The 21,640-nt window shown below is 48.6% G+C and overlaps 1 long non-coding RNA gene across 1 annotated transcript in view; it reads right to left on the bottom strand.

The window, feature by feature from the left end:
• LOC138302091 (uncharacterized) overlaps positions 1 to 19,856 on the bottom strand; it is a 33,816-nt gene extending 13,960 nt beyond the window's left edge. Inside the window, exon 1 of the long non-coding RNA XR_011205269.1 lies at positions 19,745 to 19,856. This is a non-coding gene — a long non-coding RNA (uncharacterized lncRNA). The remainder of the gene's footprint in view (positions 1 to 19,744) is intronic.
• Between the last annotated feature and the right edge of the window lie 1,784 nt (positions 19,857 to 21,640).

Raw genomic sequence — 21,640 nt, 5'->3', positions numbered from 1 at the left:
ATTCAATTGATACTGGAGACAGTTTTCCTGTCAAAAGTAACATTTATAGGCAGCCTTACCATGTCAGAGATTGCATTAAATCATGTACAGAAAATTTTAGACCTGAGAGTTATTAAGCCCTCTGATAGCCCCTGGGCCAGCCCAATGGTGCTTATCCCCAAACCTCATTGCAAAGAAGGAAAGAGAGAAATGCGGTTTTGTGGGGACTATAGAGGACTTAGGCCCTCATTACAACCCTGGCGGTTGGTGATAAACGGCGGTAATGCCGCCAACAGGCCGGCGGTAAAAAAAATGGAATTATGACCATGGTGGAAACCGCTCAGACAGACAGACACTTTAACACTCCGACCGCCACAGCGCTAGCAACAAGCACCACGTCGATGAACGCCAACAGCCAGGCGGAAGACAGTGTACCACCCACTGTATTAAGACCGGCCTATCCGCCACCTTTTCCGGGGCGGTACCAACAACAGCAAAAGCACGGCGGAAACAGAACACAGAAGTCAAAGGACTCACCTCTGGACACTCAGTGAACAACCACGACGCCATGGAGCCCGAGCTGCACATTTTCACCATGCTCGTCTACCTCTTCCTGCATTACGAGCAACAACGCCGGCGAAGACGACCACAGTGAGTACTGCCACTTAGCACAGAAGGGAGAGGGGAGGAAAGAGAGAGTGACACACACACACAACACACAATACCTCCCTGCCACCCCCAAAACCAGACACACAACCAGTAACATTACATATTCGCCCGCTACCCCTAAGGAATAATGCAAGGACAAAAAGGATTGGAAGAAAGTGAGTGTAATATGATAAAATAACATGAATAAGTACATCAAAATACAAACGTATATACATATTTATAAATTGAGGGACACTGCCCAGTCCTCATTGTCCGTGGGCCACAGGGCCACCACACATAGGCCAAAGCCCCACCTCACTCCTGCAACAACACAGAGAGAACACTGCAGGGGCATCAGGTCGAAAACACACAGCACCTCAGGGGGACGGGGAATGGGGGGCACCTCAGCTGGAAGATTGTACAACGCCACTGGTCCTGTAGGGGGCTACATGCCCTGTATGATGTCCTGGGGAGTGCAAGGCCACAGTCTCTCTAGTGGGTGGTTTGCCCACTACTTGGTCCTTGGAAGTGCAAGGCCACAGTCTCTCTAGTGGGTGTTTTGCCCACTGCTTGGTCCTGGGGAGTGCAAGGCCACAGTCTCTCAAGTGGGTGGTTTGCCCACTGCTTGGACCTGGGGAGTGCAAGGCCACAGTCTTTCTAGTGGATGGCTTCTCCATTGGTGCTGGAGGGGGCCTTGTGCCCAGTGTGCTTCATCCTAGGAAGGATGGGGTGAGTGGATGGCTTCTTCCACTGGTTCTGGAGGTGGCCTTGTGCTCAGTGTGCTTCATCCTGGGATGGATGGGGTGAGTGGATGGCTTCCCCACTAGTGCTGGAGGGGGCATTGTGCCCAGTCTGTGGATGGCTTTTTCCTCTGGTTCTGGAGGGGGCATTGTGCCCAGTGTGCTTCATCAAGGGAAGGATGGGGTGAGTGGATGGCTTCATCCACTGGTGCTGGAGGGGGCCTTGTGGCCAGTGTGCTGCATCCTGGGAAGGATGGGGTGAGTGGATGGCTTCTTCCACTGGTTCTGGAGTGGGCATTGTGCCCAGTGTGCTTCATCCTGGGAAGGATGGGGTGAGTGGATGGCTTCTTCCACTGGTACTGGAGGGGGCATTGTGCCCTGTGATGCAGATCTTGGGGAGTGCAAGGCCACAGTCTCTTACCTGGGTGTCACTCCTACAGGATTAGCAGGGTCCAGGACGCACTACAGCCCATGGAGGCAGGACTACACACTGCCCGCCGGCGGTGACGGCTGCTCAGTGGTAGCAGGGACGGGTCTGGTGTCGGCGGGCAGGGTCCAACCCATCCCCTGCAGCCTCGGACAGCTGCCCACTGGGGCTGCTGCTGTTGGTGGCGGTGCAGGTGTCAGTGCCGGCAGAGGTGCTGGTAGCGGTGCTGGCAGTGTTGGGGGAAGGCTCCAGCCCTTCTCCTGCAGCCTCAGACGGCTGCCCACTAGGGCTGCTTCTGCAGTGGTCCTGGTGGCGGTGCTAGTGGCAGTGCTGGCAGTGGTGCTGGTGGCAGGGCTGGCAGTGGGTGGGGTGGCTCCAGCCCCTCCCCTCCAGCCTCGGATGGCTGAACTGCCATGGTTGGTAGTGGGGGCTCCGAATCAGTCCCAGCACCAGGTCTCCTGTCCTGCCCACCTGCTGGTGCTGGCTCCTTGTCCTTCCCTTTTGCAGCTGGTGGTGCCTCCTTGCCCTTCACTTTGGCAGCTGTTGGTGCCTCCTTGCCCTTCCCTTTGGCAGCTGGTGGTACCTCCTTGCCCTTCCCTTTGGCAGCTGGTGGTGCCTCCTTGCCCTTCACTTTATCAGCTGGTGGTGCCTCCTTGCCCTTCCCTTTCGCAGCTGGTGGTGCCTCCTTGCCCTTTCTTGATGCACCTGGTGCATACACACTTCCAGTACTGCTGGCTGGTTCCCGGGATCCTTGCTCACCTGCAGTAGCTGTCAACACTACTGTGGCCTTGACCTGAGTGGCTGAGGTGCTCGCCTGGGTTCTGACCACCCTGGCCCAACGTGAAGGATGCGGGGGGAGGGGTAGGGAAGAGGTCAACAGTGGAGAGGAAAAGCTTCTTCGGGACTTTGGGGCAGGAAGAGGGTGAAGGTTTGGGAGTGGAGAAAGAGGAAGTGGTTGTAGGAGGTGTCTGTCTGCTGTGTATGGGTGCAGGTACATGGGCTGGATGCTGTTGTGAGGTGGATGGCAGTTGGATGTCTGAGTGCTTGCGTTTGTGTACTTTGGGAGGAGAGGGCACAGACACAGTGGGAGAGGACCCAGGGGAGGTGTGCATGTATGTGGGGGTGGTGACTGCCAATGAGGGTCGTGTAGTGATAGGCATGCTGGTTGGTAGTGGATGAGGATATAGTGCATGCAGGTGTGGGTGTAGATGCTACTGGGAGGGAGGTGGACGACGAGGAGGAGGGGGCCACAGTGGAGGCAGTGCATGTTGGTATGTATTCATCTAGATGGTGTTTGTGTGAGTGCCTGTGGGATGATGTGTAGTGCTTGTGTTTGCCTGAACCACTCCTGTGTGGGTGCATGCTGGTCTGCCTGTGTGCTTGGGATAGGTTGGGGTTGAGGGGAACGGGACTGGGTAGAGGAAGTTGGAGGGGGAGGCTAGAAACAGGGACAATGGCTGCCATCAGAGAGGAGGCTAAAGCCTGGATTGATCTCTATTGGGCCGCCATGCCAGAGTGAATGCCATCCAGGAATGCATTTGTTTGTTGCAAATGGCCTGCCAGCCCCCTGGATGGCATTCATAATGGTTGACTTCCCAACAGAGATGGATCTCAGGAGGTCAATAGCCTCTTCACTGAGTGCAGCAGTGCTAACTGGGGCAGTGCCTGAGGTGCCTGGGGCGAATGAGATGCCCACCCTCCTGGGTGAGCGGGCACGGGAAACTCACTGAGGGGCTGCTGGGAGGGCGGTGCTGGTACAGGGGGTGACGGTTGTACCTGTAGTTGGGGTGGCCACAGAGGTGTCCGCCACCACCAGGGAGCTTCCATCGGAGGAGGTATCACTGTCCGAACTGTCCCCTCCTGTCTCTGCCGTGGTGCTCCCCTCGCCCTCCGTCTCACTGGTGCCCTCACCGTCGGTGGATTCGGCCTCCTGGGCCCTGTGGGATGCAGCTCCCTCCTTCACCGGTGCCTCTGCTTCTCCGCCAAATGACGCTAATGCACAGAAGGACAGGGTGACAAAACAAAAAAGGGGGGGAGACAAAGGATATACTGGGTCAATGGCTGCTCCAACACCACCGTTGGCGTACATGACCACACACATACAAACACAGGGAACAACCCTACGCATTAGGCAAAGCACTACCAGTCACAATGCTAGACACCAGCCCATGGACAGTAATACCTAACGCCATTAACGGCATACCAGAGACCCACAGACCCATGCCCAGTAGTGGATGCCTACTAGCTTGGTTGGAGGTGATTCACATCATACCCTGCCCAACATGGGACCTACCCTGCAATGTCCGGCCTGGCCTAGGGGAACAGATAGAAAATGGAGGTCAGGTCTGCGTCAGTGCGTACTGTCACCGCCTACGTACATCACCATTGGTCACTGTAACTCATACGGCCCAATGGGATCCAATGAGGAGTTGCACGGTGGTTTTCGACCGCCTGCCGCAACGGCGCACAACGTCAGCGGAATTACCTCATTTCCACATGTCACCCCATACAGGACAGGCTGACGCCATTTCAGGGAGGAGGGCAAGCCATGGCACCTAACTGCGTCACAGTACACATGTGCAACATTTGGGCCTATACAACAATCTTGTGTTACAGTCACAACATGCAATACAGTGTAGTGTTTTGAAATATGGGATACTAACCAGCTACTCACTGTTTGCCCCCTTCTGCGGATGAATTGGAGATGGAGACATCCCCCCATATACAGGCCCCATGTGGACTTGGAATCAATGGAGGACAGGCATATTATTCGTACCTATAGACTGGACAGGGCCACAGTCACAGAGCTGTGTGCCCAATTGGAACCTGACCTGATATCTGCTATCCGTCAGCCCACCGAGATCACCCCTCTTGTGCAAGTCCTATCTGTGCTCCATTTCCTGGCAAGTGGCTCCTTTCAAGTGACAGTGGGCTTGTCAGCAGGAATGTCTCAGACAATGTTCTCAATAGTGCTAACCTGAGTGTTGTCTGCTCTGATTAAACACATGCACAGATACATTATTTTCCCCCAGGTGGAGGATTTGGCCACAGTCAAAGCTGATTTCTATGCAATGGGACATATCCCCAACATTATTGGGGCTATTGATGGTACACATATTGCATTTGTCCCCAGCCGGAGAAATGAACAGGTGTTCAGAAATCGAAAGAGGTTTCACTCCATGAATGTGCAGGCAGACCAGTACATCTCCCATGTCAGTGCAAAGTGTCCTGGGTCTGTACATGATTCCTTTATCCTGAGGAATAGCAGCATCCCATATGTGATGGGTCAACTCCAGAGGCACTGGGTGTGGCTAATAGGTGAGCCCTGGTTCCCACCCAGTGGATGTTGGTGTATAGGTATGATGTGGGCCCTAAGGGTTAGTGTGTGTCTAACAGTTGTCCCTCGATATTTGCAGGTGACTCTGGTTACCCAAACCTCTCATGGCTACTGACCCCTGTGAGGAATCCAGGACAAGGGCAGAGGAACGTTAAAATGAGGCACATGGGCGAACAAGAAGAATAATAGAAAGGACATTCGGCTTCCTGAAGGCCAGGTTTCATTGCCTCCATCTAACAAGTGGATCCTTGTACTACTCATTCAAGAAGGTGTGCCCGATCATTGTGGAATGCTGTATGTTGAACAACCTTGCCTTACGTCACCAGGTGCCTTTTCTGCAGGAGGATGAGACTGGAGATGGCAGCAGTGGACCCTGTGGGCAATGAAGATGAGGAGGCAGAGGATAAGGGTGAGGGCAACAGAAGTCCTATTGTAAGACAGTACTTCCAATGACACACAGGTAAGACACTGTAATTACACTTTACATCAACAGTTTTGTATTTGACATTGTCCCTGGCAGGCTAATTGTCCAACTTCTATGGCCACTTTCTGTACCCTTTGGCATCTCTATTTTCAGATACTTGTCTCCCACTATCGCTCCTGGTGTGTTCACTGCAGCCAACTACAGGTCATTCCTATGTATACAATACAGTTATATTGCAGTGTTTAAAGCTTGTTAAACAAATACATGGTTAAATGATTTGACAGACTCCATATGTATTTTTTTAAATGGTGTTTATTTAAGTGCTAATGATTAGAGGGGGATGTGCATTGGGCTGGGTTGATGATGGAGGAAAGTCCAGGATAGAGTCCAGTCTATTTGTATCACAGGTGCATTGTCCATGGGGGCATGGGAAGGGGAGCAATGGCAGTTCAAGGTGGACAGGGTGACAGAGTGGGACACAAGGGTGACTTTCAGGAGAGTCTTATTTCCTGGTGGGGGTCTTGACAATGTTCTCTGGTTTCTATCTGGATCGCAGGAACCGTTTGCAGGGTGGTTCTCCTCCTGCAGGCGGTGGGGTGCTGGTTGCCTGTTTTTCCTGTGGCAGGGCCTCCTGTCCACTAGCGGCAGTGGAGGTGGAAGGCTGTTCATCGGTTTGGCTAGTGTCAGGGGCCTGGTGGTGTGCCACTGCCTCCCTCATGGTGTTGGCAAAGTCAGCCAGCACCCCTGCAATGGTGATCAGGGTGGTGTTTATGTCCTTCAAGTCCTCCCTGATCCCCAGATACTGTCCCTCCTCCAGCCACTGGGTCCCCTGCACCTTGTCCAGTATCTGGCCCATTGTTTCCTGGAAACGGTGGTATGCTCCCAGGATGTTGGTAAGTGCTCCTGGAGAGTCGGTTCCCTGGGCCTGTCTTCCCCCTGTCGCACAGAGGTCCTCCCAGCTTCCCTGTTGTCATGTGCCTCTACTCCTGAACCGTCTGCCCACCACCACTGACCCCAGGTCCCTGATCGTCCTGAGTTTGTGGGGTGGCCTGGGGTCCCTGTAGTGGTGGAAACACTGCTGATTGACGTGTCCTGGGGACAGAGGTATGGGCCCACTGGGTGAGTACTGTGGTGGTGTTTCCTGAGGGGGTAGGCTCTGTGGTGGTATGGGACTGTGCCTGGGTAACCGACTGTCCGGAGATCCCTGATGGGCCAGGTTGGTCATCCAGATAAAGGCATCCAGAGCTGCTGTCATCACTGTGGGCCTCTTCTGGGGGTGGACTGGAAGTCGCTGGCACCTCTTCCCTGGTGACGCTGGGTGGGGGACCTGTGGGGATGTAAATACAGTGTTATTGTTTCTGTGAATGTCATCTTGTGCATGGGTGTATTGCCTTGTATGGTTGTTATTGCCCTGCCAGCTTTGCCTTGTGTGAGTAGTGATTTTGTGGGCTAGGTGATTCTCTCTAATGTGCATGCTTTAGTGATGGGTGTCCATGCAGGTCTGTGTGTGGTGTCCATGCATTGGTGTTACATGCATGGCTTGGTATTGGGATAAGTGGGTTGTGATGGTGGGGTATGTGGGAGGTGGTGAAGTGATGGAAGTGAGGGTAGGGGTGGGGGTTTGTGATGGCATGCAGGTCGGGTGGGTGATAATAATAGAAATTTGACTTACCAGAGTCCAGTCCTCTTCCTACTCCTGCCAGGCCCTCAGGATGCATGATCGCCAAGTCTTACTCCTCCCATGTTGTTAGTCGTGGGGAGGAGGTGGGGGTCCACTGCCAGTCCTCTGTACAGCTATTTGGTGCCTTGCTGCTGTGGAACATACCTTCGCCGTAGGTCGTTCCACCTCTTCCTGATGTCATCCCTTGTTCTGGGGTGCTGTCCCACGGAGTTAACCCTGTCCAAGATTCTCCGCCATAGCTCCATCTTCCTTGCAATGGACGTCTGCTGCAACTGTGATCTGAATAGCAGTGGCTCTACCCGGATTATTTCCTCCACCATGAGCCTTAGTTCGTCCTCAAAGAACCTGGGGTGTCGTTGCGGTGCCATGGGTGTAGTGTGAGTAGTGTGGGTGAGAGTGTGTGGGGTGCTGTGTTGGGGTGTGTGATGTGCGATGCGTGGATGGTGTATAGGTGATGGTGGTGTGTGTCTGTGGTCTTGTCTGTGGTCTTGCTATCTCTTGTTTCACTTGTTTGTAACAATAAAGGGTTGTGGGTAATGTGTGTGTGTGTACTATAGTGGTGTGGGTGTGGGTGTGGTATGTGTATGTGTGTCAGGTGTTTGTAGTTTGAATTGTCCAATGTGGTGTAGTTTTGTATGTGTGGTGTATTTTGAGCGTGACGGTATGTACCGCTAATGGTTTAGCGCCATTGAATGTCGGCTGTGGTGATTTGTGGGTCATAATGCTTTTGGCGTAGTTCTGTGGGCGTAACGGTGTGAGTTTTGGTACCGCCAGTTTATCACTGACCTTTGGGCTGGCTGACTTTTGTGTGTGGCTGTATAGTGACGGATTGCTATGTGTGGGTCATGATATGGGTGGCGGTAATCCGCTGCGGTGGCGGTATGTTGGCGACAGTCAGAATGGCAGTAAGTGGGATTCACCACCAAGGTCATAATGAGGGCCTTAATACTGTAACCAAAACTGATGCTCACCCTATACCCAGGGCGGATGAGCTCATAGATACACTGGCTTCTGCCAAGTATCTAAGCACCTTTGCTCTGACTGCAGGGTATTGGCAGATCAAGTTATTAGAGGATGCAAAAGCAAAAACTGCATTATCTACCATATGAGGGCATTACCAATTCACAGTTATGCCCTTTGGTTGGAAAAATGAACCTGCCACTTTCTAGAGGCTGGTGAATACAGTCCTCCAAGGTTTTGGAAGCTTTCAGTGCAGCATACTTAATTGACATTGCTGTATTTAGCTCCACCTGGGATGACCACCTGGTCCACCTATGGAAAGTTTTGGAGGCCCTGTAAAAGGCAGGCCTCACTATCAAGGCTTCAAAGTGCCAGATAGGACAGGGGAAAGTGATTTTTCTGGCCCACCTGGTAGGTGGAGAACAGATTGAACCACTACATGGGAAGATCCAAAAATGTATGGACTGGGCTCTGCCTTCTACTCAGACCCAGGTCAGAGCCGTCTTAGGTCTCACTGGGTATTACAGGAGGTTCCTTAAGAAAGATGGCTCCACTGTTGCCCTTCTTAATGGCCTTACTTCCAAGAAAATGCCTAAAAAGGTATTATGGATAGCTAGATGTCAGAAAGCTTTTGAGGAGCTTGAGCAGGCTATGTGCACTGCACCTGTCTTAAAAATACCAAATTACTCCAAAAAAGTCATTGTCCAGACAAATGCTTCTGATCTGTGGGTTGGGGCAGTGTTATCACAACTTAACTCAAATGGCCAAGATCAACCTGTTGCTTTTATCGGTAGGAGGTTGACCCCTAGAGAAAAGTGTTGGCATAGAGAGGGAGGCCTTTGTTGTGGCCTGGGCCTTAAAGAAGCTGAGACCCTACTTGTTTGGGACTCACTTCATTGTTCATACAGACCACAAACCTCTCTTATGGCTAAAACAGATGAAAGGTGAAAACCCTAAATTGCTGAGGTGGTCCATTTCCCTACAGGGAATGGACTTTTGCAGTGGAACATAGACCTGGGAGTACACACACCAATGCAGATAGACTCTCCAGATATTTCCACTTAGACAATGAAGACTCATCTGGGCAAGGTTAGCCTTATTGTCCCTCGTTTGGGGGGGGGGGGGGGATTGTGTAGAAAAGTACCATCTTTCTTGGCATGTTACCCCCAAATTCTACCTGTTTGTCAGTATGTTTTGCCTGTATCACTGGGATCCTGCTGGTCAGGACCCCAGTGCTCATAGTTTGTGGCCTAATGTGTGTGTTGTCAGTAGTGCTTAACTGTGTCACTGAAGTCCTGCTAACAAGGAACGTCTGTGCTTATGCTCTTTCTGCTTCCAAATTAGTGAATGTAGTTTAGTGACTTCACTTACCAATTCTAATTGGCAAACTGGACCCCTCCCCCCCTATAAGTCCCTAGTATATGGTACCTAGGTACCCAGGACATTGGGGTTCCAGGAGATTCTTATGGGCTGCATCATTTCTTTTGCCACCCATCAGGAGCTCAGACAAACCCTTTCACAGGACTGCCACTGCAGCCTGCATGAAATAGTGCACACACTATTTCACAGCCATTTTCACTGCACTTAAGTAACTTATAAGTCACCTATATGTCTAACCTTCATTTACTGAAGGCTAAGTGCAAAGTTACTAAGTGTGAGGGCACCCTGGCACTAGCAAAGGTGCCCCCGCACTGTCCAGGACCAGTTAAACGGCTGCACTACATATAATTCAATACCTATATGTAGCTTCACAATGATAACTCCGAATGTGGCCATGTAAGGTGTCTAAGATCATGTAATTGTCACCCATTCCGAATCTGGTATTTGGGGGTCAATCCCATGCATTGTGGGGGCTCCACCATGGACCACCAGTAGTTACAAACCAGCTCTCTGAGGCATGCACTGCAGCTACAGCTGCTGCCACCTCACAGACAGGGTTCTGCCCTCCTGGGATCTGAGAAGCTCAATCCCAGGAAGACAGAACAAAGCATTTCATTTGGGAGGAGGTTGTTACACCCTCTCCATTTGGAAATAGGTGTTACAGGCTTGGGAGAGGTAGCCTCCCAGAGCCTCTGGAAATGCTTTGAAGGGCACAGATGGTGCCCTCCTTGCATAAGCCAGTCTACACCGGTTCAGAGAATCCCCAGTCCCTGCTCTGGCGTAAAACTGGACAAAGAAAAGGGGAGAGACCACTCTCCTGTCCATCACCACCCCAGGGGTGGTGTCCAGATCTCCTGCAGTGTGTCCCTGGTGTTAGCCATCTTGTTTTCCAAGTTGTGGGGACACTCTGGAGATCTCTGAGTGGCCAGTGCCAGCAGGTGACATCAGAGACCCCTCCTGATAGATGCATACCTGGTTAGGTAGCCATTCCCCCTCTGAGGGCTATTTAGGGTCTCTCCTGTGGGTTCCTCTTTAGATTCAGCTGGCAAGTTTCCACCAGGAATCCTCTGCAACTCCTGCTTCATCCTCTGACCGTCAGATCAACCGCAGACTGCTCCAGGAAACGCTGTAACTGCAACATAGTATTCAAGAAGGCTACTATGGCTCTGCAACTTCAACTCCAGCCAGCAACTGCAACAGTTTCAAAGGTGTGCACGCTCTGAGGACTCCCTGTCTTTACCCTGCACCAGAAGGACCGAAGAAATCTCCTGTGGAGTGACGGAGGCACTTCCCTGCTCCAGCAGGCACCTTCTAAGATGACAACCGGTTCTCTGTGACATCTCTCCCGACGACGAGCATGCTCCCTGGAACACTGGTGGGTGACCGCTTCGACACAGACTGTCCTAAGGTCCAGCTATCCAAATTTGGAGGTGGGAAGAGCTTGCCTTCCCAGTTTGCAACCTTCTTTTGTAGTGCTGCAGCAACTGCAATTGGCACCTTACCTTCTTTGTCCCCATGTCCTGGGACTCCCGTGGGTGCTGCCTGGTCATCTGTGGGTTCCCTCCAGTGTTTGGAGCCACCTCTGCCTCCTCTGTCTGAGTTTAAGCACCCAGGCCCCTCCTGGGTCCAAGCAGCGCCATTTGGATGCAAACCACATTGCTTGAACCAAGGCTTGTTGGAAGAATCCAGCGCTGCAACTCACCTGCATTCAACATCTCGACGTGGGACATCCTTTGCATCATGCAGGTACCCGCAGACATCTACTGTGGTGCTCTTCTGCAGACTTCTTCCAACTGGAGAATCCTCTTTTGCACCATCTTCTAGGTTGGCAGGGGCTCCTGTCCTTCCTGGAATCATCTGTGACTTCTGAACTTGGTCTCCTCTGTTTACAGGTCTTCAGTTCCAGGAATCCACCATTTGTTGTTTGCAGTCTTGCTTGGTTCTTGCAATAACTCTTATCATGACTTGTAGGGTGTCCTGAGGAAACTTGCAGTACTTTACTTCTACTTTCCTGGGCTCTGGTGTTTGAGTATTTTACTCACCTTTGTGGTTTGCTCACACTCCCAGCACCACTCTACACACTACACTTGCCTAGGGGGGAATTCATGATTCGCATTCCACTTTCTTAGTATATATTTTGTGTTGCCCCCTAGGCCTGGTTAGGTAGCCATTCCCCCTCTCAGGGCTATTTAGAGTCTCTCCTGTGGGTTCCTCTTCCGATTCAGCTTGCAGGTTTCCATCAGGAATCCTCTGCAACTCATGCTTTATCCTCTGACTGTCGGAGCAAAAGCAGACTGCTCCACGAACTGCTGTAACTGCAACAAAGTATCCAAGAAGGCTACTGTGACTCTGCAACTTCTGCTCCAGCCAGAAATTGCAACATTTTCCAAGGTGTGCACACTCTGAGAACTCCCTGTCTTCACGCTGCACCAGAAGGACTGAAAAAATCTCCCATGGAGTGACGGAGTCACTTCCCTGCTCCAGCAGGCACCTTCTAAGATGACAACCGGTTCTCTGGGACTCCTCTCCTGACGACGAGTGTGCTCCCAAGAACACAGGTGGTGGACCCCTTCGACACAGACTGTCCTAAGGTCCAGCTGTCCATATTTGGAGGAGGTAAGAGACTGCCTTCCCAGTTTGCGACAGTACCCCTGTGCACCAGGTCATCTCTAGCTCCTGAGGCCTCTGTGCATTATTTGCAGGAATCCTTCATGCACAGCCTGGCCCAGGTCCCCAGCACTCTATCCTGTGACGCTCAACTCGTCAAGTTGTTCTCCGGCGGCGTGGGACCTCCATTTGTAGTGCTGCAGCAACCGCAATTTGTACCTTCTTTGTCCCCATGTCCAGGGACTCCTGGGGCTGCTGCCTAGACATCTGTGGGTTCCCTCCAGTTTTGGGAGCCCCCTCTGCCTCCTCAGTCTGATTTGGGGCCACTCCTGGGTCCAGGCAGCACCATTTTGATGCAAACCACAACATTGCTTGAACCAAGCTTGTTGGGCGAATCTAGCGCTGCAACTCACCTGCATCCAACATCTCAACGTGGGACATCCTTTGCATCATGCAGGAACCCGTACACATCTTTGGTGCTCTTTTGCAGACTTCTTCCAACCGGAGAATCCTCTTTTGCATAATCTTCTAGGTTGGCAGGGGCTCCTGTCCTTCCTGGAATCTTCTGCGACTTCTGAACTTGGTCTCCTCCCTTTACAGGTCTTCAGGTCCAGGAATCCACCATTTGTTGCCTGCAGTCTTGCTTGCTTCTTGCAATAATTCTTATCACAACTTGTTGTGTGTCCTGAGGAAACTTGCAGTACTTTACTCCTACTTTCCTGGGTTCTGGGATGGGGTATTTTACTCACCTTTGTGGTTTTCTTACACTCCCAGCACCCCTCTACACACTACACTTACCTAGGGGGCTATTCGTGATTCGCATTCCATTTTCTTAGTATATGGTTTGTGTTGCCCCTAGGCCTATTTCTTCCTATTGCATTCTATGGTATTTTCTACTGTTTGCACTTTTCTGTGACTATTTACTTAACTGATTTTGGTCTCTACTCAAAATAAAGGGGGCTGTTGTCCCAGTAGACTTTATGGGTACCACTGACATCCCCTGGTTCCTGTGCTGCAGCTTGCTAACTTAAAGCTTCCAGTGTGGGACAGGACTGCTGTTCCTTAGTGGGTTCCTCCCTGATGGGCCCCCCTGCACCTAAGAGCTCAGCTGTGTCAGCTTTAAGCTTTAAGGTAAGTACACACTAATTAGATACACATAACTTTGCTGATTGCTATTGTGTACATCATTAGTGTGTACTTACCTACAGTTGGGGTGGACTGCCTATAAGTATTCTAGTGCTATGTTACTATAATAAAACACCTTTACTTTATAACACTGTGTGGCTCTTTCACGTGTGATACGTTGCTGTGTGACTATAGTGGTATTGCATAAGCTTTGCATGACTCCTAGATAAGTCTTGGCTGCTCATCCAAAGCTGCCTCTCGCTTCTTAGACACTGCCTACACTTCACTAATAGGGGATACCTGGACCTGGTATAAGGTGACAACACCATAGGTGTCCACCACACACCAGGCCAGCTTCCTACAAACAGAAACAGAGTGCAAGAAGTGCTGGCAAAATCACAAGTGCAGAGCCAAAAAGAAATGGCCAACAACCTGAAGGCAGCCATGCGGTCTAGAGAAGGAGAACCTGATGTCCCAGAGGAGCTGACGTCCTTGGAGGAGCAGGTGGCATCAGTCATCCCAGCAGAGTTGATAGCTGGAGTGGAAGGACTCAACAGTGTAGCCTATGAGGACCACCAAGATCTACAGGGTATGTGGCAAAAAGGGGCAATATCCCCAATATGTCATCCTCTGCAGCACAGCATGCAACTTTCCTGTGCTGCACTGTGCTGAGTGTAAGGGAAAGGGATGGAATTGTACACATGCCCAGTCAAACATAGAAATGTAGGTCAAAACGACCAGTTGCATGTTCCACTGCCCAGTCCACCTCCATCAGGTTTGTCCAGTCCATGTCTAATGTACAGTACCAGTCCTGCTTCATCTTTGTATATTCTTTTTTAGTTTTTTGTCCTCATTCACTTTACCCACAGGCCAAATATATTTTCAGAGGCCACCGCTGGGGGATACATTTGTTCTAGATTAATCTCCCCTTAGAGGCTCCCAACCGGGGTGATCCATATCTGTGGAGTAGCCCTCGGAGCGCATCTACGCAGCATTCCCTTGGACTCACACCTGTGTAATCATGGGACAGACCAATTTTATGTTGCTAACCAGTTTTTTAGCGGGCCCAGAAACCATAATTCTTAATATCTTCTTCCTTCCCCCTTGAATCATATGTTAAGTTAAATATTAACGAGTCTTTCCATTCCGAGATCGTACTGATCCATTTCCTACAAATCTCCATCATGGCCAATATTATCATATAGAACAACAATTTAGCCCTATCCTTATTTACCTCTGTTTTACAACCAAAAATAACTACTGGGGGGCTTACCTGACACTTTATAGGTAAGATCTTATTGATACTTTCACCATCCTCACTCCAAAATCGGCTAAGCTTTGGGCACTCCTAGAACAGGTGCAAATCTCCTGCAGATTCTAGGCCACATTTCCCACACCTGACCTTATTACCGAGCTTCAATCTTGATAACTTCTCTGGGGTCCAAAAGGCCCTGTGCATTGAAAACAAATTGTTCCTTCTGAAACAGGCAGGTTTGACTGTGGAATACAACAGGGTAATAGATACATGCCAAGTTCTCTTATCTGTGATCCTGGGAAATGTTCTTGCAAATTTCTTCTGGCATAAGAAATTCTCTATCATTTCCAGGAGTGTCCAGTACCATCTCGATACTTCTTTCTTGTAGAGGTCAGCCTGCTGAAGCAACCTTTCAGCCTCGTTTGAGCCTCCCACTCCTCCTTTAGCCTCTTTTACCCAGCTCTTTATTTGCATATATTAAATTTGGAGAGGTTTCCAGCTATCTCCCTGTTGAGGTCTTCATAGGAGATCAAGCCCTCTTCCTTACACAGTTGTCCCCAATGCAGAAGACCGGCCTCTTTCAGGGGTACAGCTAGAGCGTCTTTAGTCCATTCTGGTGAGCCCGGTGAATCCCATAGCGGTGCACATTTACTGTAGTATGGCAAGTTAGTAGCCCTCCTCACCTCATACCACATTCTTGCCAAGTCTTGCATTAGTTTAAATCTCACCTTCTTGAAGAATTTAGGGTCTCCAAATGTACATAGAAACCCCATCTCTGTAACCATCTCAAATTACATCATAACTTTTAATATCTGCCCCAGCTCGGAGACAGTTGACCCTCCTAGAGCCCCTCTCATATTGTTAATAAAGAGTGCCCATGGATAATATTGTAGATCTGGTAGCACAGCCCCCCCCTTCTCTTGCCTTCGTGTCAGCTTCTTTCATGCTATATGCGCTCCCTTGTTGGCCCATATAAAACTACTGAATTTACCCTGAAACTTACTTAACCATTCCTTATTGTACCTCAAAGACAGCGCGTTAAAAATAAATAGCAATTTCGGTAAGATCATCATTTTAACAAGGTTGACACTCTAAAATCGTAAGGGGTAAGTTAGCCCAACTCTTCATCTGCTTACATGACTCAGTCATAACCCTCTTAAAATTTATTTCTCTAATTTTTTCAGTATCATGTGTTATCGTAATGCCCAAGTATTCCAGCTCTCTCTTACTTGGGACGCTCTCATCAGACATGTTCCAAGTCATGACTTCTGTTTTTCCTTTACTAACTGTGTATCCTGCAATTTCCACACATTTTGTCATCAGATTTTCCAAGACGAGTAAGGTTTGTTTCAGATTTATTGTATAAACCATCAGATCATCTGCATATAGGGCCACTTTCCTGGATCAGTTTCCACAATGAAACGGGGCTATCCTCAACTCTCTTTTAATTTTACAGGCCAGGGGTTCTATGTACAGATTAAATAACAATGAGGATAGTATGCATCCCTGTCTAGTTCCCCTCCCAATTTTGAAATTGCGAGTTAAGGAGCCGTTAACCAAAATTCTTGAGTCCGAATTTTGATATATTATCCGTAACATCCTTATAAGTCTCCTTCCCAGGTTAATAGTCTCACAGAGAGTACTCAGATATGACCAATTGACCCTATCAAATGCCTTGGCGGCATCAATCGTCACCACATCTATTGTGCCTATCAAACATTGAGTTAACGCATGCATGTCTCTACCCTTTAAAAACCCTTTTTGATCTACGTGAATCAATTTACCTAGCACATTGCCCAACCTGGCCGCTAAAACGTTTGTAAACATGTTATAATCACTGTTTAGTAAAGAGATCGTCCTGTATGATTCGCAACGCGTGGGGTCTTTCCCCGGCTTTAAGATTAGTGTGATCATAGCCTCCCTCCAAGGGGGGGGAGCATAGCCCCCTCTACCAGAATGTTATTACACAACCCAGCGAGGATTTTAATTATACTGTCCCCTAAGACTTTATAGATTTCGAGAGGTAACCCATGCGGGCCTGACGTTTCCCTGATTTCCCCGAATGTATCACCTCATCCACTTCTTCCTGCCCAATTGCTTCATTCAGGGTTTTGTTGTCCTCTTCTCCCAGGTTAATGAGATCTAAATTTTTCAGTCAAGACTGTACCTTATCTGGTGACACCTCTAAATTCTCTGTATAAAGATCCTGAAAAAAATCTCAAAAGGACTCACCAATCTCCTCGTTTCTCCTACACGTGTTCCCCTAGATTTTTTCCCTGAATCTCTGCCACCTTGTTTCTCAGGTGCTTTGACTTTGGCTGCCAAGCTAGTAACTTCCCACTGTTTTCCCCATATTCAAAATGTGCCACCCTATGGGCTTCACATCTTGCCTTAACTTTTTTGTCTAAAACTGCTTCAAGTTCATATAGTAGATCTTGGAGCGCCTTCGCTAGTTTTCCACTTTCTTCTACCTCACCGCTTTTGTCTATCAGCTCTTTCTCCACTAATTGTATACTCTCTTCCAAGTGACTGAACTCATTTTTATATAGTTATTGTTGTATGTATATGCCCGCTTTGCTCCCATCATCTTTCTCCATACATCATGTAACCCTGAGACGCCATATTAATTACTTGAGATTGCCCGATAAAGCATTTTATATACGACAATGAATTTTATTAGCTTATAAAATGACAAAGATACTGAGCAAAAGCTCCAGACATAAGTTTTTATCAAAGTTCCTTTTATCTTATGTACGTTTAATTTATTGTATTTTAAGCACGATCATAGCCTCAGTTTCGAGGATTTTACTGTAACATTTTTTGCCACCAGCTTCTATTAATACTATGTACGACTGCTATTTTGAATTTTAACGGTATCAACCTACTGTGTAAGACTGTTACCTTTTCGAATTTTTAATGGTCTAAATTTTTAGACCGAATGAATTTAAATAAAATATACTTGAGATTGCATCTTCTCTTTCATTTTCGATCTGCTTCCAGGCGACCTATCTAAATTGTAATTTAATACTATATTGCAATCCCCCACCAATATTATTGGATCAAGACATTGGAACAAATGTCGGAATAACTCTCCCAAGGGTGCAATATCATCCCTGTTAGGCCCATAGCAGTCCACTAAAGTGAACACTTGATCAAAAGCCACCAATTTTCCTGTTGCCCACCTACCTGCCTTATCTACCGGCCCTCCCTGGAAAGAAATTCCAGGGTGATTTCTGACTAGTATAGCTACCCCATTACTACACCCACCTGTTTGGTGCTTAATATGTGCTGAATCCATCTACATGGCTTAAACAACTTGGTACACTCTTCATTAGACAAATGTGTTTCTTGCAAGACTATCCCCTTAGCTTGGGTATCTCTACAGTATTGCACCAGCCTGTTTTGCCTACTCCTCACCCTTAAACCATTAACATTCCATGATAGGAGTCTCATCTCATTTCCCCTCAACATCTACCTTCTATGATCCGCCCAGCTTTAGCGGCCCCGAATACAGGCAAATGGAAATCCTTTTCAGGTACAAGTGAATGAGGACATTTATTTTTTAATTTGAACCATGCTCCCCACCCTGTGTTTTCCCCCATGTGCCAACCCCCTCCCAACATCCCTGTGACACATCCCCTTATCCCTAGGAAAAACACCCTTTCATCATACTCTAGGCGAATATGCCTCAGGAGGACCCACCTGGGCCCATGAGTACTATCCGTATTGAGTCTGTACGCATATTAACCAAGTAGCTAATTGCCCTTATCTAGCTTTTTAATGAAATCGTCCACATCTCTACAATCACTGAAGGTATACATTTTGTTATTAGCCATAACTCTCAGGAGAAGCCAGGAATTTCAATTGGGCCATAGCCCCTAACTCTTTAGGACTTCAATTCTCTTTCCCAATTCCAATTGTTTGTTCAATGTCACATTTGAGAGATCAGATCTGATCTCCAAACTAGTATTCTCAACCGTCAGTGGCTTTTTTTCGATACAGCAGCTAAAAAATGCACCTTGATAGCATATGTATTTAAGTAGACCAGGATCTTTCAGGGTTTATCACTGTTAGGGGGTTCTCTAAATGGATCTCTTGCACCATCAGGATATCTTCTTCAGTATCATCAATCTGGACCTCTTGTTTGATCAGACGGACTACCAGACATTTCAAATCTCCTCGTTCCAGACCTTCGGGGACTTTTAAAAACTTCAAATAATTTCTTCTTGGATTATTTTCCATTGATTCAAGCTTTAACTGAACCCTTGAATTGCCTCCCTGTTTTCCTCCGTGGCTCTCCTCAATTCACTGACCTCTACTTCCAATGCAGCAGTCCTCTCTGCCAGGTCGTCAAACGTCTGCCCAAGGACTTCGCATAGATCTCTTATCTCTTTCTGATTACTGTTCGAGATCTCAAAACTGCCTCTGACCTCCAACGCCAAGGCTCCTATCATTCCTGCTATAGACTGATTAAGAGATTGCATCACTGAGCCCTGCGCCTGGGGACTCTGCCCCTGCTGCTGTAAGCCCCCATCTAAAACCTGCATCTCCTCGTTCTCTAACTCCTGCTGGTAACTGATTGATATCCCTTTTGCGAGATCCACTGAAACGTCCTGACCAGAAGGTATATTGTTATTAATCTGACTCAAATTTCCCTGTTCCAGGATTTGAAACTTATTAGGGGAGCACTGCCTTTGCGATACTCGGTTAACCTCCATGCTCCCCTCTAAATGTATGCCTTGTAGCTCCCAGTCTCTCCCTTCCATCGCCAACGTGGCAGGCAAAACTTTGAAGTATGTCCTTAGGGAGGGGGTGATCTTCAGCTTCTTAATAAAAGGTCTATCGTTTTCTTAACTCACCGGAGCCAAAACCGTATTGCTGCTACCGTTCTCCTGACTATCCGAAGTAGCAGATATAAACGATTTGGTAGATTTAGCAATTTTTTGGGGGGCAGCCCCTGTCACAAAAGCCAGGTTCCCTTTTGGACCTGAAATCCTCCTACCGCTTCTCAAAGAATAAATAGGGTCAAATTTATTCACACCTGCACCCCCTTCCTTTTGCCGGAGTTTAGCTCTCTTGAGCCCTGCATAGCAATACTTTTGTTTTTATTTCCATCACTTTCCAGAGATTCTATGGGGAAACCAAATCCAACAATCCCCTTCCCAGGTGGGAACGAATTACCTCTCCTTGAGAAGTCGGGTGTGTGAAAATCAGCCATCAACTAAAATCTCCTACTTTCACTGTGCTCCGGTGTCCTTTCTCCATCTATGCTGCTTGTGCTGCCTCTGCCTCTATTCCCCTGGATGGGAATCCTCATCGATACCCACTTGCCACGCTGCAGCCCGAGCGTTGGCAGGTGGGTAGCGGTGAGGATTCCATGGACACCAGGGACTCTGATAATCCCTCCAGGGCAACGTTCAGGTAAATGTTTACTGCCTCTAATCCCCACGATTTAGCTGCTCCTCATTACGGGGAAATGCGCAGACTCCTGTACTCTCGCGCAACAGGTTCTAGGGGAGCAGCCTGCACCTAGCTGGCTGCCATGTTCTCTCCCCAGTAATGTCAATCTTTGTATAGTCTGACTTGTTGTGTAATTGACCAAGACTAAAGTGCCCCAATAGAAAGCAAAAAATCTGGAGAGGAACACCACAACATGCCAGGACACTGGCACCATGCCCACCCTGACTTCGATACTGCATGCCCTCTTGCACAATGAGGCTAGTGTGTTTGTCTTGGGGTCATAAAGCCAAATCTGGATTGCAAAGCAATGGAATGGAGTTAGGTTGTCAGAGGATAAACTCCTCATCGGAGAAATAGGGGTCAGGTGTGGGGCATGTGTAATATCACCACATAGGCTGAACTAGGAGACATGCAAAGCTCCTACCATACCACTTATATCACTTTGCACTATATCATAAAAATACAATACTCAGAGTTACCAAAAATAAAGGTACTTTGGGCCAGATGTAGTAAACCCCGATTTTACGAATCGGAAATTGCGAGTCGGTGCGACGCCGTGCATCGCAAAATCAGATGCAGAACGGTGTCTCAGACACCGTCTGCAAATCTCAATGGGGTCGCAAAGACCCACCTCATTAATATTAATGAGGTGGGTCGCATTTTGCGACCCCATTGAGATTCCCTGCACTCACAGGGATGGTGGCTTGCTGGAGACAGCAGACCTCCATGTCTGTGACTGCTTTTTAAATAAAGCAGTTTTTTTTTGTATTGCAGCCCATTTTCCTTAAAGGAAAACGAGTTGCAATACAAAAACGAAAACGAAACCATTTGTTTCGGTTTTTCAGAGTAGGCAGTGGTCCATTGGACCACTGCCTGCTCTGAAAAAACATTAAGGGCAACATTCACAAAGGGGAAGGGGTCCCATGGGGGCCCCCTCCCTTTTGCAAAAGGGTTACCACCAGTGTAACACTAGTGGTAACTGCAAATTGCTTTGCGACCGCATTCGCGATCACAAAGCAATTCTGCATCACTGTGCGAGTCGCAAATAGGAGGGGAACACCCCTTCCTATTTGCGAGTTGCATTCCCATTTTGCGATTCCGTACCGACTCGCAAAATGGGAATGTGCCTCACGATGCACGTTTTGCATGGCGCAAACTGCGATTTTCGCAGTTTGCGCCATGCAAAACGCTTACTACATCTTGCCGTTTATTTTAGTGACAATATGCCAAAACTATCTCAGAGGATATACTCCCTTAGGAGGTAAGTAAAATACACAAAATATAAACACAAACCAAAATCAGGTAAGTAAAACACTTAGAAAAGTAGTGCAAATACTGTAGAACACAATAGAATGCAATAGGAGACAATAGGCCTAGGGGCAACACAAACCATATACTCCAAAAGTGGAATGCGAACCACAAATGGACCCCAGGCCGAGGTGCTGGTCAGGGGAGTGGTCACTCCCCTTTCCTTTGTCCAGTTTCGCACCAGAGCAGGGCTGGGGGGATCCCTGAACCGTTGTAGACTGGCTTATGAAAGGAGGGCACCATCTGTGCCCTTCAAAGCATTACCAGAGGCCAGGAGAGGCTACTCCTCTCAGGCCCTTAACACCTATT

The sequence above is a fragment of the Pleurodeles waltl genome, chromosome 6 (genome assembly GCF_031143425.1).
Source record: "Pleurodeles waltl isolate 20211129_DDA chromosome 6, aPleWal1.hap1.20221129, whole genome shotgun sequence".
NCBI lineage: Eukaryota > Metazoa > Chordata > Amphibia > Caudata > Salamandridae > Pleurodeles > Pleurodeles waltl.
Note: the sequence above shows the minus strand (reverse complement) of the source record. Positions and strands in the feature narration are given on the sequence as shown.